The sequence below is a fragment of the Ipomoea nil genome, unplaced genomic scaffold, assembly GCF_001879475.1.
Source record: "Ipomoea nil cultivar Tokyo-kokei standard unplaced genomic scaffold, Asagao_1.1 scaffold0642, whole genome shotgun sequence".
NCBI lineage: Eukaryota > Viridiplantae > Streptophyta > Magnoliopsida > Solanales > Convolvulaceae > Ipomoea > Ipomoea nil.
The window spans coordinates 1,497,809-1,512,812 of record NW_017617070.1 but is presented as its reverse complement, the minus strand read 5'-3'; the positions used below and the strand labels follow the sequence as shown (position 1 = coordinate 1,512,812).

Sequence of the window (15,004 nt, the reverse complement as noted above, 5' to 3'; positions counted from 1 at the left end):
GGATAAATCACTAAGAACTATGCTAGAGGAGTTGGAGGAAACGTGTGTGAGTTATGCCAAGTGATCTTAAGTTTGAATCTCAAGTGAAGCATTTTTAACTTGCTTGGGAGACTAGCTAATACCGTAAGGGAGACTACATACCGTATGGGAGACTAGCCCAAGTGTATTGGACCGTATGGGAGACTAGCTACCCAAGAGAGACTAGCCAATATGGAGACTAAGTAAGGCAAATGCACAAGTCTTACAAGGATCATGAAGGAGAAAATATCTGATATATTTTCATCTGAACATCAAGTTTTTACGGTGGAACCGGAGACGCTCGAAGATTATTTTATACTCAAGCAAGAATCAGCAGATAAATTATTTGATCAACTTGACATGTCAGAACATTTATGAAGGACAAGAAATATCAAGCTTGCCGCGCCGAACTTATTCAAATTTTGGAGGCTACAAAATTCAAGACACGGCAACGGGCAAATTATTCAAATCATCTGACAAAAGGAGAAATGACATCTACCTAATATTTCAAATCAAGTTGACAATATCTTTTGATCAACTACAATTCAAAATGGACGATCGAGATCGAAAGTTGATCAACGGGCAAATAGCTTTCATTGGCTATAAATTGCCCAAGCAGACTTGAAGACAAGCAGCAATAACAACCCTAATTTGAGCAGTTCAACGACTTGAACAACGGCTAAGACATACAAGCAAAAGATACAATCTATTTTTTCAATTAGCCGAAAAAGGGGGAAATAGAGCTTCATAGAATTACATTCAAGTCTGAGTGAGAGAAAAATTTTATCTCTTTGTAGATTTCTCTACTGAGTGTAGAAAGAGGGTGGGGTAACTAGAGAGAGTGAAAAACCCTGGTTGAGTGTAGCTTTGTGCGTAACACTCGTTGTTAAGGGCAGAGTAACAAGAGGAGCTTGTGAAAACCTTGTGAGGACGTAGCTTTGTGCGTAGTTCTCGTGGTGTAGGAGTACAGCTTGGTGCGAAGTACTCGGGAAGGCGGAGTAACAAGAGGAGCTTGCAAAAAACCTTGGAGGAGTGTAGCTTTGTGCGAAGCACTCGAAGAAGTGTCGTTGGACACTTAATTCACTATTGTATCTGGGTGATCGAAGAATAGTGAATTTCCTCCTTGAAGTGAAAGGAGAAGAGTGGACTAGGAGGATTACACCACCTCTGAACCACTATAAATCTCTCTCTCTATTTACATACTGCTCATATATTTTGTGCATGCTTATTCTAACTGCGAACTAACCCGATTACGATTTATCGCATATCTTTATCTGTCTGGGTTTGATAGTTCCCACATTTGCATGCAAGCCAAACTTTTCGTACATCATCTTTCAACCATATCAAGTGTTTCTAACGTGTTGCATGTTTAGAATCTCTCTTTGCGCACCGCACTAATTAAGCATAACACTTTACCGCTACCTATTCCGCTGCACACTCTAAGTTGTTTATCTTGTTAATTCTTGTTACTTAGAGTTGACTTTACCAAAGTGTTATTTGCCTTGTGTGTTTTCAAAGAAAGTTGAAAAAGTTAGAGAAGTCTATTCACCCCCCCTCTAGACTTCTCGCCACCCTTTCGGGATGAACAATATTCATATAAATACTTATATATTTTGATTTTTATTCTTTTTATTTTTATATTCATAATATATATTTTTCCCTTTTTTAACAATAGGTTACTACGTACGAATAGTGAATTACTGTTTTTAACAACACTTTGGGGTTGCAAACAGTCTTGTTGTTGTTCGCAGTCTCAAATTGCTATTGCAAATAATAGTTCTTTGCGTGATCCCTAGCAATATATCAAGTATAATTTTATATATATATAAATTATTAATATTTGATTTTTATTTTTTTATTTTATGCAACTTGAAATTATATTTTTAAATATTTTATTTAATCAATTCTATTATTATACATTTTATTGCTCAATATTGTTATGAATTTCTAATGAAATAGTTTTTTTTGTAGATGTTTATTAATATTTAATAATATATATTAGTAATTAGCATACAAGTCTCAACATACTATGGATAAAAATAATAATGTTGAGAATGCTGAAGTGGGTGACGAACTATATAAAAAGAAGAATTTTATGATATATTATAAATATTTTGTAAGAAAATTATAAATGATAATAATCAAAATTATTGAAAGTTTGTAAGGATGTATTCAATTTAAAATTTCAATGACTTTTGTAGACTTTTTAAAATAAAAAGTTAATAAAAGTCTATGAATGTTTTTTTATATAAACATATATAGAGTATTATAAAGTTTTAAAAAGTTTTAAATGACTCTATGAAAGTCAATCGAAGTTTATTAAAATCTATCATTTTAAAAGTTTTTTAAAACTCTACAAAAATAATGATTGAATACACCCCCTTTAAGTTAGGCGGAATAAGAATCTCTCATCACTAAGAGCTTCATAGGTGCTTTTATTCTATTTTTTTAAAGGATCAATGTAATAATAATTATTTTATGATATATTATAACATGTTTTGTAAGAAAATTTTAAATGATAAGAATCGAAATTATTGAAGGTTTGTAAGGATGTATTCTATTTAGAATTTCAATAACTTTTCTAAACTTTTTAAAATAAAAACAAAAGTTTATAAAATTAAAGTATATGAATATTTTTTATATAGACTTTTATAGAGTCTTACAAAGTTTTAAAATGTTTTGAACGATTCTATGAAAGTCAATAAAAGTTTATTAAAATATATCATTTTAAAAGTTTTCAAAAGTCATGATTGAATACAGCCCCTAAGTTTGAGATGAAATATGATATTAAAAAAAAAAAATATGTTAACTTTGTCATATTTCTTGAATTTGCACCTATGTCCTAATGGATAAGGTGTTTGACTTCTAATCAAGCGATCGTCGGTTCAAGTCCCACTAGGTGTGTAATAATATAATAATTTTTTTTTTTTTTGTAAATTTAGTAGGTTTATTATTTGAAGATAGTTTTTTATTTTTATTTTTTAAATATTTATTGTAAATTTAGTAGGTTTATTATTTGAAGATTATTTTATTTTGTAAGTTTTTTTAAATTTATTTATGAAGGGATTGAATGCACCCTTTGACCAGATATCTAAGGGGGGTGGGGGGTGTATTCAATCATGACTTTCATAGAGTTTTGAAGACTTTTATGAACTTTAAAAGTTTGGAAGTATCAATTGAAACTGTTAGAGAGTCTTTAAAAGTCTTGCGGTATTCAATCAAGATTTTTAAAGAGTCTTTAAAAGTCGTGTGGTATTAGATTAAGACTTTTAAAGAGTCTTTAAAAGTCACGTGTTATTCAAAAAGTTATGAACTTTTGTATACTTTTTAATTTTAGGACTTTTGTAGCATTTTCCTTCTCAAATATAAATAGTTGAAATCCAACCATCAACCCTCAGATTTCAGATTGGGTCATAGCTATGCAAGAAGAACTTCATCAATTTAAACGAAAAATGTATGGGAACTTGTTCCGAGACCTACACATCAAAATGTCAGTGGAACTAAATGGGTATTCAAAAACAAAATGAGTGAAGATGGTCTCATTGTTAGGAACAAAGCTAGACTTGTTGCTAATGGTTATTGCCAAGAAGAAGGTATCGATTTTGATGAAACCTTCGCCCCAGTTGCTAGGCTTGAAGCAATAAGAATGTTTCTAGTCTATGCAGCATACAAAGACTTCAAAGTCTACCAGATGGATGTCAAAAGTGCGTTCTTAAACGATCTTCTAGAAGAAGAAGTATATGTAGAACAACCACCTGGTTTCGCTATCGATTGTGGACAAGAAAAAGTATATCGTCTCAAGAAAGCTCTATATGGACTAAAACAAGCTCCACGAACTTGGTATGACACTCTTTCGTACTTTCTCATAAATTGTGGTTTCACGAAAGGAGCTGTTGATAAAACACTCTTTCGGATTAAAGATGATGATCACATTTTATTAGTCCAAATCTACGTTGATGATATCATTTTTGGAAGTACAAATCCAGATCTGTGTGAAAAATTCTCAAGTCTCATGCAAGGAAAATTTGAAATGAGCATGATGGGAGAATTGAACTACTTTCTTGGTTTGCAAGTCAAACAATGTCCAGAAGGGATATTTATCAATCAAGCTAAGTATACAAATGACCTGATTCGTAAATTCGGAATTGATGGAAAGTCCTCAGTCAAAATTCCCATGAGTACATCATTAAGAATGGATATTGATAACGAAGGTAAAGATGTTGATCAAAAGAATTTTCGTGGAATCATTGGATCTCTTCTATACCTAATAGCAAGCAGACCTGACATTTCTTTTGCTGTTGGGGTATGTGCAAGGTTTCAATCCAAACATAAAGAGGGTCACCTAAGTGCTGCTAAAAAGATTTTAAGATACCTGAAGGGGACCCAAAGTGTAGGACTTTGGTACCCGAAAGGAAACTCTTTTGATCTCGTTGGCTATTCAGATGCTGATTTTGCTCGATGTAGAATTGATCGAAAAAACACCTCAGGAACCTGCTAGTTCCTAGGGGAAAGACTTGTATCTTGGTTTAGCAAAAAACAAAATTCCATCACAACTAGCACATCTGAAGCCGAATACATAGCGGCTGGTAGTTGTTGGGCACAAATCCTATGGATGACTCACCAATTAAAGGATTATGGCGTAATAGCTTGAGAAGTGCAAATAAAGTGTGACAATAAAAGTGAAATAGCCATTACACACAATCCTGTTTTACATTCTCGAACGAAACATATTGATATCAAGTATCATTTTATTCGTGATCATGTTGAAAGAAAGAACATATCCCTTGAATATGTCAATACTGATGATCAATTGGCAGATATTCTTACTAAACCACTTTGTGAGAGTAGATTTGCCACTCTTCGCCATGAAATCGGGATGATTGAAATGACGTAACATGCTTGCGTGTTAAGAGGTTCACGCTCAAAAGATTCCTAAAACGATTCTATAAAGAAGATCTTGGGAAAGCAAAAAGGAACCTGTCAAACTATTTCAACACACAAGATGACATCCTTTTGTGCTATAAAAGGATGGATTTTATAATCCAATAAGATCACACTAACTCTTTATTCAAGTGTATTTTGTTTGGAAATCTTCTGTCAGCAGGTATGAGTACAGGAAAAGGAGAAAAGAAGACGAATGATGAATGTGAGAAGCAAAAATCAACAAACTCGAAGGATGCTAAAAGTCATCCTATTGAAACCGAAATTTTTCATGATCCTCTTGATAAGGAAGAAAACAAGGATAGTCTGGATAGAATGATAGCAAGTTCACAGTACTTGCAGAATCTTCTTCGTGACCCCACGGAACATGAATCTCATGAATCATTTCGATCAATTGGCAATCCTGTGGGATACGCTGACGTGGACAGTATACTAGAAAGAAGTGATAGCTATGACTACTCACCATCAAACACTCCACCAAAATTTTCCTCACCTCTTAGATCGACCGCTAGCAGCAAGAAGAAAGAGAACTAATTAATCTTAATATCCTTCCTTCAGTGTTAGCACAATTCATGTTCTTGAATGTTAAATCATGCACGCCTTATGAATGAAAATCTTTTGTATCTTTGTGAAAAGTCATGCTACAAAATCTCTAAAAGATTCCAAAAAGGAAGATTTAGTACTTGAATTCAAAATATTTTGCAAACATCTTCACGCAACACTCACTTTTGGCACCTATAAAAGGACTTTTTCTTCAACGAGATATGCTCATCCTTACCCACTAACATATTTTAGAATTTTAGAAGTGTTGTTTGCAGGAATGAATCAAGACAAAGGTAAAGGACGAATGGATGAAGCAGAGAAACGAGCCATTTGATGAGAACATCATCTAATGGAAGCTAGCAAACTCACAAACACTACAGTCATAAAACTGGAAGAAGATGGTGATAGATTAAATGTCACATACTCTCTGCCAAACACAGCCAGCAAAGAAGAAAAGGAAATCTTAGACAAAACTGTCATGGAGTCTCAAGCAAAGAGAGCATACCATCTGGAACAAGCCCGAAAATTGGCAAACGAAAGGATAATGATCTTAAAAAGTGCACATGGAAACTCATCTAAAGGATCTACACCCACCTTTCGATGGTACCCTATCTCTGATGTTCCTAAAAAGAATGAAACAGCCTATGAAGATTTCTCTCTTGCTCACACTCAGTCACCAAGCGGATTGCCTGAGCCCACCCTATCACTTGAGGAACTGGACGAATATGCGAAAATGGGCAGCATTCCCGAAAAAACTGATGAGACAACTCGCCTGGAACTTCACATGCCTTATCATTTTCTTTAAAGCATTATTCATATCTATCTCATATGTATGGCATGGTTATTTGTGTTCTGGTTCCTTTAATGAAGGTATATGTTACCAGGTATCAGTAATAATGGTCTTCTTGACAAAGTCCTCAAATTACTAAAACGTTGCCTTATTGGTCAAAGATCATTTTATCTACTGAGTTAGCATCTCATAAATCGTTCAACCATGAACTTGAGAGTTACACGGAATTTCATAGTCATAAATGTGATGATGCTAATAAGTTACAAAGTTCACGGGAATTAATTTTTCTGAGATTGTTGTCCAATAAATAAATGACACGTCATACATGGTGTTCATCCAAGTTATCAGGACCTCATTGTAAACGATGCCTACGCATTGAATGGACACACCAAGTTCTGGCTATAAAAGGATGATATTAGCAATGGTTCATTATCATTCACTCAAAATCTGTCTAAGATGGCACCTCGTAAACCCATCACTAGAGATACAACAAGTAGAATCACAGAAAGGACCTGTCTTGATCGAGAAGAACAAGGTGATCTATATCCTGGAAAAAGCATGCGAGCTCCATTGGATATATCCTCAGATTCAGATCTCGGGCACTACGACGGATTCATCACATATGAATTTGACGAAGAACCTTCAAAGACAAAACTGAAAGAGGAACTTCCTCTTATCGTCAGGATGGGCTTCTTATCTGAAAAATCTTGGAATGATCCAGACATGGATAAAGATCTTCGCAGCTTCCTCAGGACATATGACTGCAAAACCGAACTCGTCGGATATCCAGATGTAGACCCTCTTGCTGAAATAGAATCCTCTGTTGGCTCGTCTCATCTTGACTACTCAGCACTCAAGAAGAAAACCAGACAAGATGTGGGGGAACCTAGTAAGGCGAAGAAAGGAAAAGAGAAGAAGTAGAGTCTTCTCGAAACATTTTTAGATGTACTGTGTGTCTCTCTTCGTCTTGGAATAAAATGTGGCTTATTATGTTTCATTTCCTTACAAACAGAGAGAAATCTTTATTTGATTTATTTTATCTTGTTGAGAATCAAATCATAACCGGTGCACAAGCCCCTATGAAATCTTGTGTCTGTTACACTTTCTTCTTGGTCATCATTAAATTACGCGCTAATGGTCAAAGCCGCAATGAATGGTTCGAAGAATAACGTAAAAGATATTGAATGGTATTCAACGCTCGCAATTCTCCATGCAAAACATCAGCTATAAAAGGGTGTGAGTTGTGAACACAAATCTCACACAAACACATTTCTCTTCTAAAATCTCATAAATAGTTTAATCATGGCACCTTGAAGGCCAGTCACACGTCTGCAAACCAAGCAGCAGAAAGAGGCTGCTCAAAAGCTAAGAGAGGAACAAGGAGATTTCTACCTAGGAAATAGTGAGCATGCTCCTCTAGATCTCTCCTCCGATGATGATCAGCCTGAAAAAGATGTTGCACCTCTCACCTCTGAAGATGAAGAGACTCTCATTGCTGATCTTCATGAAGCTCCACCGCCTATTGAAGGAGGACGAGACTTTCCCACTGCTGCAGATTGGAAAAATCCCCTTGCTGACCGTGACTATCTCATGTACTTAAGCACTAATGCCAATGAATCTGACTCTGGTAGTGAAGCAAAGGCAACACCCACTCCTTCTGTGTCTAAGACCTTCAAGACAGCGAAATGGTTTCATAAGGAGTTAGGAAAAATGATGTCAATGAGAGGTGTGGAGAACAAGGACGTGAAAGGAAAAGAGAAGAAATGAACTTCTATGTTGTATTATTCTCTATGTACTCCTATCTGATGTTTCTCTCTGATCATCATAAATAAACACCTATCGTTGCTAATTACCGAAACATTATTTGTTTCGTATTGACACGAAATTATGCACGACAAAATGATAACATGAGAGAAGTAGATCTTTATTTGATTTACTTTATCTTTCAAGAATGCTATGTCACATCTAACTTCTTTTGTCAGGAATCTTTCGAAACATTGGAACTCGGTATACTTTTTGTGTTTAGTCTTTCACACATGGAATATGTGTCATACCTCGGTATGAACAAGCATATTTGGCTATAAAAAGACACATCTTATGTTGGTATGAACATTCCATTTTCTAACAATGGATAAAGGAAAGAAAAAGATTTCTTCTACTGTCTCCTTGCTGAAGAAGGATCTGAAAGAAGTTCAAGAGATGTTCAAATCCCTTAGCCTATCAACTGAGCATGGAGAAAGCTCTCATGGTTCGGCTTCTAAGAAGCTCCCTTCGACCCTTCTCCAGAATGTTCGTCCTCCACTCGGTCCATCACCTCCTACAATGTATACTTTCAAAACTGATCCATCTTATCTGATGTGGAAGGACATCTGTGAAGAACAGATCCAAGAGCTCGAGGACCAGCTGAGAAAGAGGGTGAAGCGAACTTAAGGATGACCCTATCTTATGAAAACTGAGAGATGACTGTAAAATTTTCCATGTTCGTCTTTGTAATAATTCATCTCTATGTCTCGTATGTTCTATCTTTCAACAAATGAATCCTGGTCACAAAATCGTATTAACCGAGACTTTTTGTAGTCACATGGTAGTCTTTATTTATCTTTCGTGACACCTCACATGTCTCTTAGACAATAAATGCCTTGGCGGTTACTTGAAATCGAGGAATTACACCCTAAACCCTTTGCAAAATCCATTCCTTTATAACCTAAACCACCATCTTCCCTCTCACTTTTCCAAAACTTCTTCAACACTCCAAGTCTCAAAACCCTCTCCGAGATCATCCGATTTTCCTCTCAAGCTTTGAAACCCAGAATACCCATATTCCTATCTCTGAAGCTATGGCAAAATCATCCAAAGTACCAACCTCCGACGCTGAACAAGAAACGCCTTATACAATGGTGATACCCAGCTTCCCAACCTCTGATATCAACTTCATAGAGTCCAAAGTTCCATTCATCATTGGCGGAAACATGTGGGACGCTCATGGTTTTTTAGAGTATGTCCTTCACAGATCGTTTGGAGAAAAGGTGATTAATCTTCTAAAAGAAAGTGGGCTGTACAACTTCGTAACTTATTTATACACATATTGGTTTCAAGTGGATGTCGCTCAGTTCTATCTGAACGCAAAAGTCTCTGCTGATGGATTGGAAATTACCTCGGAAGTAAATCGCACCGTCGTGGTCCTAACCGTCGATGACTTGAAGAAAGCTTTTACCTTCCTAGACAGAGATGAACCCTACCATCCCGACTTCTCTCGTTACTACTATGAGCAAAATGCTTTTTATGAAAAGATCAAGAACAAGCAAGGACCAACCGAGATCACCTGGCCTCTAAAGAAGAAATGGTTACGTATGGACTACGAGTTTACAGTTGACATTTTCAACAAGATAGTAGAACACAAGACCCCGGGAACAGACGATGTCACCAAGGACAAATTGAAGATGTTGCATGCCTTTCTTGGGGAATACAAAGTGGGCTGGTCGAAAGTTGTCTTTAATCAACTTCGACACGTCATCACGAATGGCCGTTCCTCACCTGGGGACATTACCAAGAAAATTGGTTTTGGCTTTCTAGTCAACCATCTTCTCGCCACGAAGAAAGTTCCTCTACGCGTAGGAGTTTCGCTTGGGCGAAAAGTGTGTCACATGAAATCCAAACCCACTGGATATGACAAGCAGAAAGCATTAGAGCTTGGATTGCCATTGGACTCGGTGAAAAAGGAACAAAAGTCCAAACGAGCCAAAGAAACTGATGATGATATGCCCAAGGCCAAAAGATCGAGGAAAGACAAAGTTTCCTCTGCACCAGAATCAAAGGTACCATCTACTGCACAACCCGAACCAGAGACGAAAGTTTCAACCGCAGCTCAGCCCGTACCTGAGACAAAAGTTCCATCATCTATCCAACCCGTCCCTACGCCCACAGAACCGGAAGCCACCATGAAAGAAGATTCTCAAAAGACTCCACAAATCTCATCAACTGAACCCATTATCATTAATGACTCTTCTGACGGAGAAGATGCTGCCCTCACCAGCCCCGTATAAATATCAAAAAGCCACTTTCGACCTACTTGCCAAAGCAAATGAAATCATGGCGAAACTGGCTCCCCCTCCTGTGACCAACTTGAGAGCAAAACTGAAGAAGAAGTCTGCATCTTCTCAGGGGGAAGAAAAGAAGCGAGATTCATCCCGAAAGGGCTCTAAGAAGAGAAAGAAGGGAACAAAGAGCACTGAAAGTTTGGAGAAATCCCCCTTACCACAAGAACCCATTCTGGCAGAGCAACTCATCACGAGTTTGACACAAGAACCTACTACGATGGAAAAGGGTACACATGAATCTCAAGTTCCAAATGACCACTTAAGTCTCCCACGAGAACCTGGCTTGCCAGAAGAGACGAGACAAGTGGTCGCTGATCCAATCGTCTTCTCCACACCAGTTGTCGAAACAACCCTCCCACAAGAACCTTCCCGAACAGAGTAGATAATTCCAATTCTGACACAAGAACCTGCTAGGGTAGATGAGGACGAAACTACGCCATAGCCTTCGGATCACTTAAGTCTCCCACAAGAACTTGGTCAGCCAGCTGAGACGAGAGAAGTGATCCCACACCTTGAAAGCAATCTGAGAGAAGGTCGACCCGAACCTGCAATCACTCAAGAGCATACTATACCTAAGGACTCACGAACAGTTGTACCAGTACCTGAAACTGAACCAATTCCTCCATCAAAAGATCAACTGCTTCGTCAATCTATTGAGAATGATTTTAACAGATTCATGCAATGGCAGAAATGGCGAACCTCTCCTTTGCAAACTTTCCTTGCAACCTTTGATGAAATGAACGATGAGGAAGACTTCGCTCTAGAGTGGATTGGCACACGAGATGTCTACAATGCAATTTGACTTGAAACCATCAATCGTGTATACTCATACAAGGTGACCCATCGCTCTCTTAGGAAGGAGAAAGCTCCCATTTGCATTGAGCTGAATAAGCTGCTATTGGACCCAGCTTTTGAAGAAGAAATGAAAGAATTTAAATATGCTCTTCTCTTGTCTAAAGTCAAGACAGAGTTAGAACGAACTCATCAGAATGATCCGGCTTGTAATGTCAGCGGATTAAAAGATGACGAAGGAAAGGAGATTGAAGATGAAGACGAAAGGTCCTCTGAACACGAGATTAGTGAGGCGAACTCTGACTCAAATGGCAATAATGATGACACTGATAACAATGGCAATGTTGAAGACCAAGGTAATGAAGAAAATGCTGAGAATGAAGGGAATGATGAAGAAGATGATGAGAAAACAGACGATGAGTAGAATAATGATGATGAAGATGACACTGATGACGACGATGATGAAGGGAAAGATGACGATGATGATCATGGTGATGATGATTCAGACAACAATGATGACGATGGTGGAAATTCGGACTATGATAGTGACTCTCCTATCCTCGGCAATACCGAATACACACCTGAAAGATCCCCCGCACCTCGATCATCTCCACCTAAGGCCACTTCGCCTCGTGATCCATCTCATTACATGCCTCCACCAAGACACAGTGTAACTAGTGCAACTCAAGCCTGTGATGACAAAATGGAAGCATCACCAAGGACAAACCAAAATGCCCTTGAACACAGAAATATACTTAGCAAACCCAAAATCAACCACTCCATCTCAGGATTCCTTCCTGCATCCATTGAACCCGAAGACATCATGGACCGTCTACTGGCTACAATTCAACGAGCAGAACTTCTTCATCAACTATACTCCGTTCACCGAAGACAAGATAAAAAAACTCTGGAAGATCTATCCTCCAAAATGGATCACTTGATGAACAACTTGTCTCCTAGGCAACCAAGTTCTAGCAAGGCTGTGGATGATATATCCACCAAGATGGAACTCCTGATGAAAACCTTGTCTCCACCACAATCAACTTCCCCTGCCTCAGTCACGAATGAGATAATAATGAAGGAACTTCATTGTCAGAGTCACCTCCTTGACAAAATTGCAAAAGAACAGCACAATTTTAAACACTCCCATTTCAGCCTCAAAGAGCTAGTTGATCTTGCATTTACAAAGATTGACTTAGGGCATGACAACATATTTCAAATGGCAGAATATCAGCTCACAATGTTCGAGTATGTCAAAGATGTTTTTAAGCAGTTAAGAGTCTGACCAGATTTTGTGACTCCCCGTGTGGTGATGCCAAAAAGGGGGAAAAGACAAGAAAGGATGATGACAAGGACGAAGATAGAAATCGATCACCACCACGTCCTAGTGAATCCAGAAGAAACAATGAAGGAAAATCTTCCACGAGACATGAAGAGAGGAGAAACCCCTCACCGAGAAACACGAGATCATCGCCTCCAGCATCCAGATCTCGACAACAATACTCTTCAAGACCCAGACAACACTCCATCAAACCTCGTCAATCCTTCGTATCCACCTCTGAGTTCTCATTTTCGGGGAAAACGAGCAGAGAGAAAAAGAACCTTCACCAAAGGCTGATGCGTAAGGACACTGTAACCATAGATACCATAGGAAACTTCCACACTTACCAACCTTATGAAGAAGGAAGTGGAAAACGTTTTGAAGGGTACAACATACCTGTATGGATGAAAAAGAGAGATAACTACTTTAGGCAAGTTCATCAGGCTCAAAGGAATGAAGAAATTAAGAAAGCAAATCGTGAGCTTTGGAATAAGCAAGAAGAAGCGAGACTTACCAGAGAAAAGGAGCTGATTGAATGAGAAAGGGTAAATGAGAAAATAAGGGATGTTACGAAAGTCAAGAAAGATGCTGAGCCTGGAGTCAAATATAATGCTGCTTTCAAAATTCACAAAGAATCTGGAAAGAGCTACACCGAAGGGATGCATTCATTTGAGCTTATTGCCTGGTGGAACCTCGGCATTATTGAAGGAGAAAACATCCTCGAAGCATACAACAACTATGTGAGCTGCAACATCAAGGGAAAATATGAAGATCTTGTCAGAGAAAATCCAATCCAAAAATTCAGAGAGTATCAACCGAGAGATTGACATGGACAGAATGCTCATGAAACAACAGGAAAGAGACGACAAAGAATGAAAGGAGGCTTAGCTATAGAAGGCGAAACTTTTAGAGATGTAAAAGTTTCTTTTCCACCATACCTTTCCAATATTTTGTAAGTGTTTTTTATCTTTACAAAAGTCACTTTTGATTCAATCTATCGTGTCTTTATCTAAGTTATCAGCTTTGTTTACTTGTATTGTTTCACATTTATTAGAAACTAAGTGTAAACTCTTCTGTTTGGCTGTTTTGAAATGAAAAATCCTTTATGGGATAATTATCAGCCTTATAAGCAGAGTATAGGTTTTGACATCATCAAAAAGGGGGAAATTGTTAGGAACATATGTATTAGGATTTTGATGATACCAATGTAACTTAGAAGTAGACCCCTAACTTTTTGTCTTTTATTTTGTTACCTTCGTTCTAGACGAAAGGTACCATAACTCACCATGTAATTCGTGTTAAGTTAGTCAAACACACGAAACCGAGTTATGATCTTTTAAGTTAGGTTTTGTCGAACGAAAGAAGAGTTTATGAAGCTGATCTTTAACGGACCACGAAAGAGCAGATGATCTTCTACAACCGAAAGCAGAAGCCGAAAGAAGTTTTCTGATCAAGAGACATTATAACTAAAGCTCTGACTGTCAAGACAATTCATCTTCTCTCAACTTAAGAAGAATGTTGTGAAATGTCTCATCTGATGATCATCCTAGGAATGAATTTTCCTAAGAATGAGAACACACTTATCAAGGTGCATTAAATGCCATAGTACCACTTTTCAGAGCTAGAAGAAAAAACACTCAGGATTTCTTGTCTCCAACGTCTATATGGTACAGTTGCATTTAATGAAGCAATAAATGCACAAGGCTCTCCAGTTATTAACCGCTGGATCATAGGTTTGAAATGCCATCTTCCTCCAACGGATGGATTATTTCTCTCCTATAAATACCCATCTTCTCCATGATAGAAGGTGCTGGTTTAATTTTTAGAACAATCGAATACTAATACTCAAAAGCTCCTTATACAAGTTCACTCTCTTAAGCTTTTGAAAACCAGTGTTTCAAGGTGTGAAGTTTGCAAGAAGACGTATCCGATCTCATTCACTTAGCCTTGAAGAAGTCTTGCAATTTCGTATACTTTGATTATCCATCAATTCACCAGCCAGTGAAGACTTCAACAAGTTGGAGAACCTCGAAGATTATTTTCATCCAACCCTCAACTCTGAAGAAGACGTTGATAGAGGTGAGTAAACTCTAGGAGTTGAAAAACCTTCAAGTAGCTGTCCGACTTAGTGATCAAGGAAGCTATCTTGGTGTAATTTGTACTAGGAGTGATAGTGCAAACCTTTCACAAGTTGTGAAAGAAGAGTGGAGTAGGCACAGTTGGCCGAACCACTATAAAAATTTCTTGTCTCTCTCTCTTTACTTTTCAGCCCTTTACTTTCGTGCATTGCATATCATACGCCCTTAACCGAGAGCTTTCTTAAAAGAGTAAATAGTGCAAAGCAACTTAAAATCTGTATAACATATCCCCTGCGTAATAACACATTTCGACCCTACTGGGACCAATACATTGTCATATATTAGGAATTTGCACCCATGGCCTAATGGATAAGGCGCTTGACTTCTAATCAAGTGATTGTGGGTTTGAGTCCCACTAGGTGTG

At 37.7% G+C, this 15,004-nt stretch overlaps 2 non-coding genes across 2 annotated transcripts; both read left to right on the top strand.

Moving 5' to 3' along the window:
- Positions 1-2,849: 2,849 nt before the first annotated feature.
- On the top strand, positions 2,850-2,922 carry TRNAR-UCU. Its single transcript has one exon. It is a non-coding gene; the product is annotated as a tRNA-Arg (tRNA).
- A 12,009-nt stretch (positions 2,923-14,931) lies between these two features.
- TRNAR-UCU lies at positions 14,932-15,004 on the top strand. Its single transcript has one exon. It is a non-coding gene; the product is annotated as a tRNA-Arg (tRNA).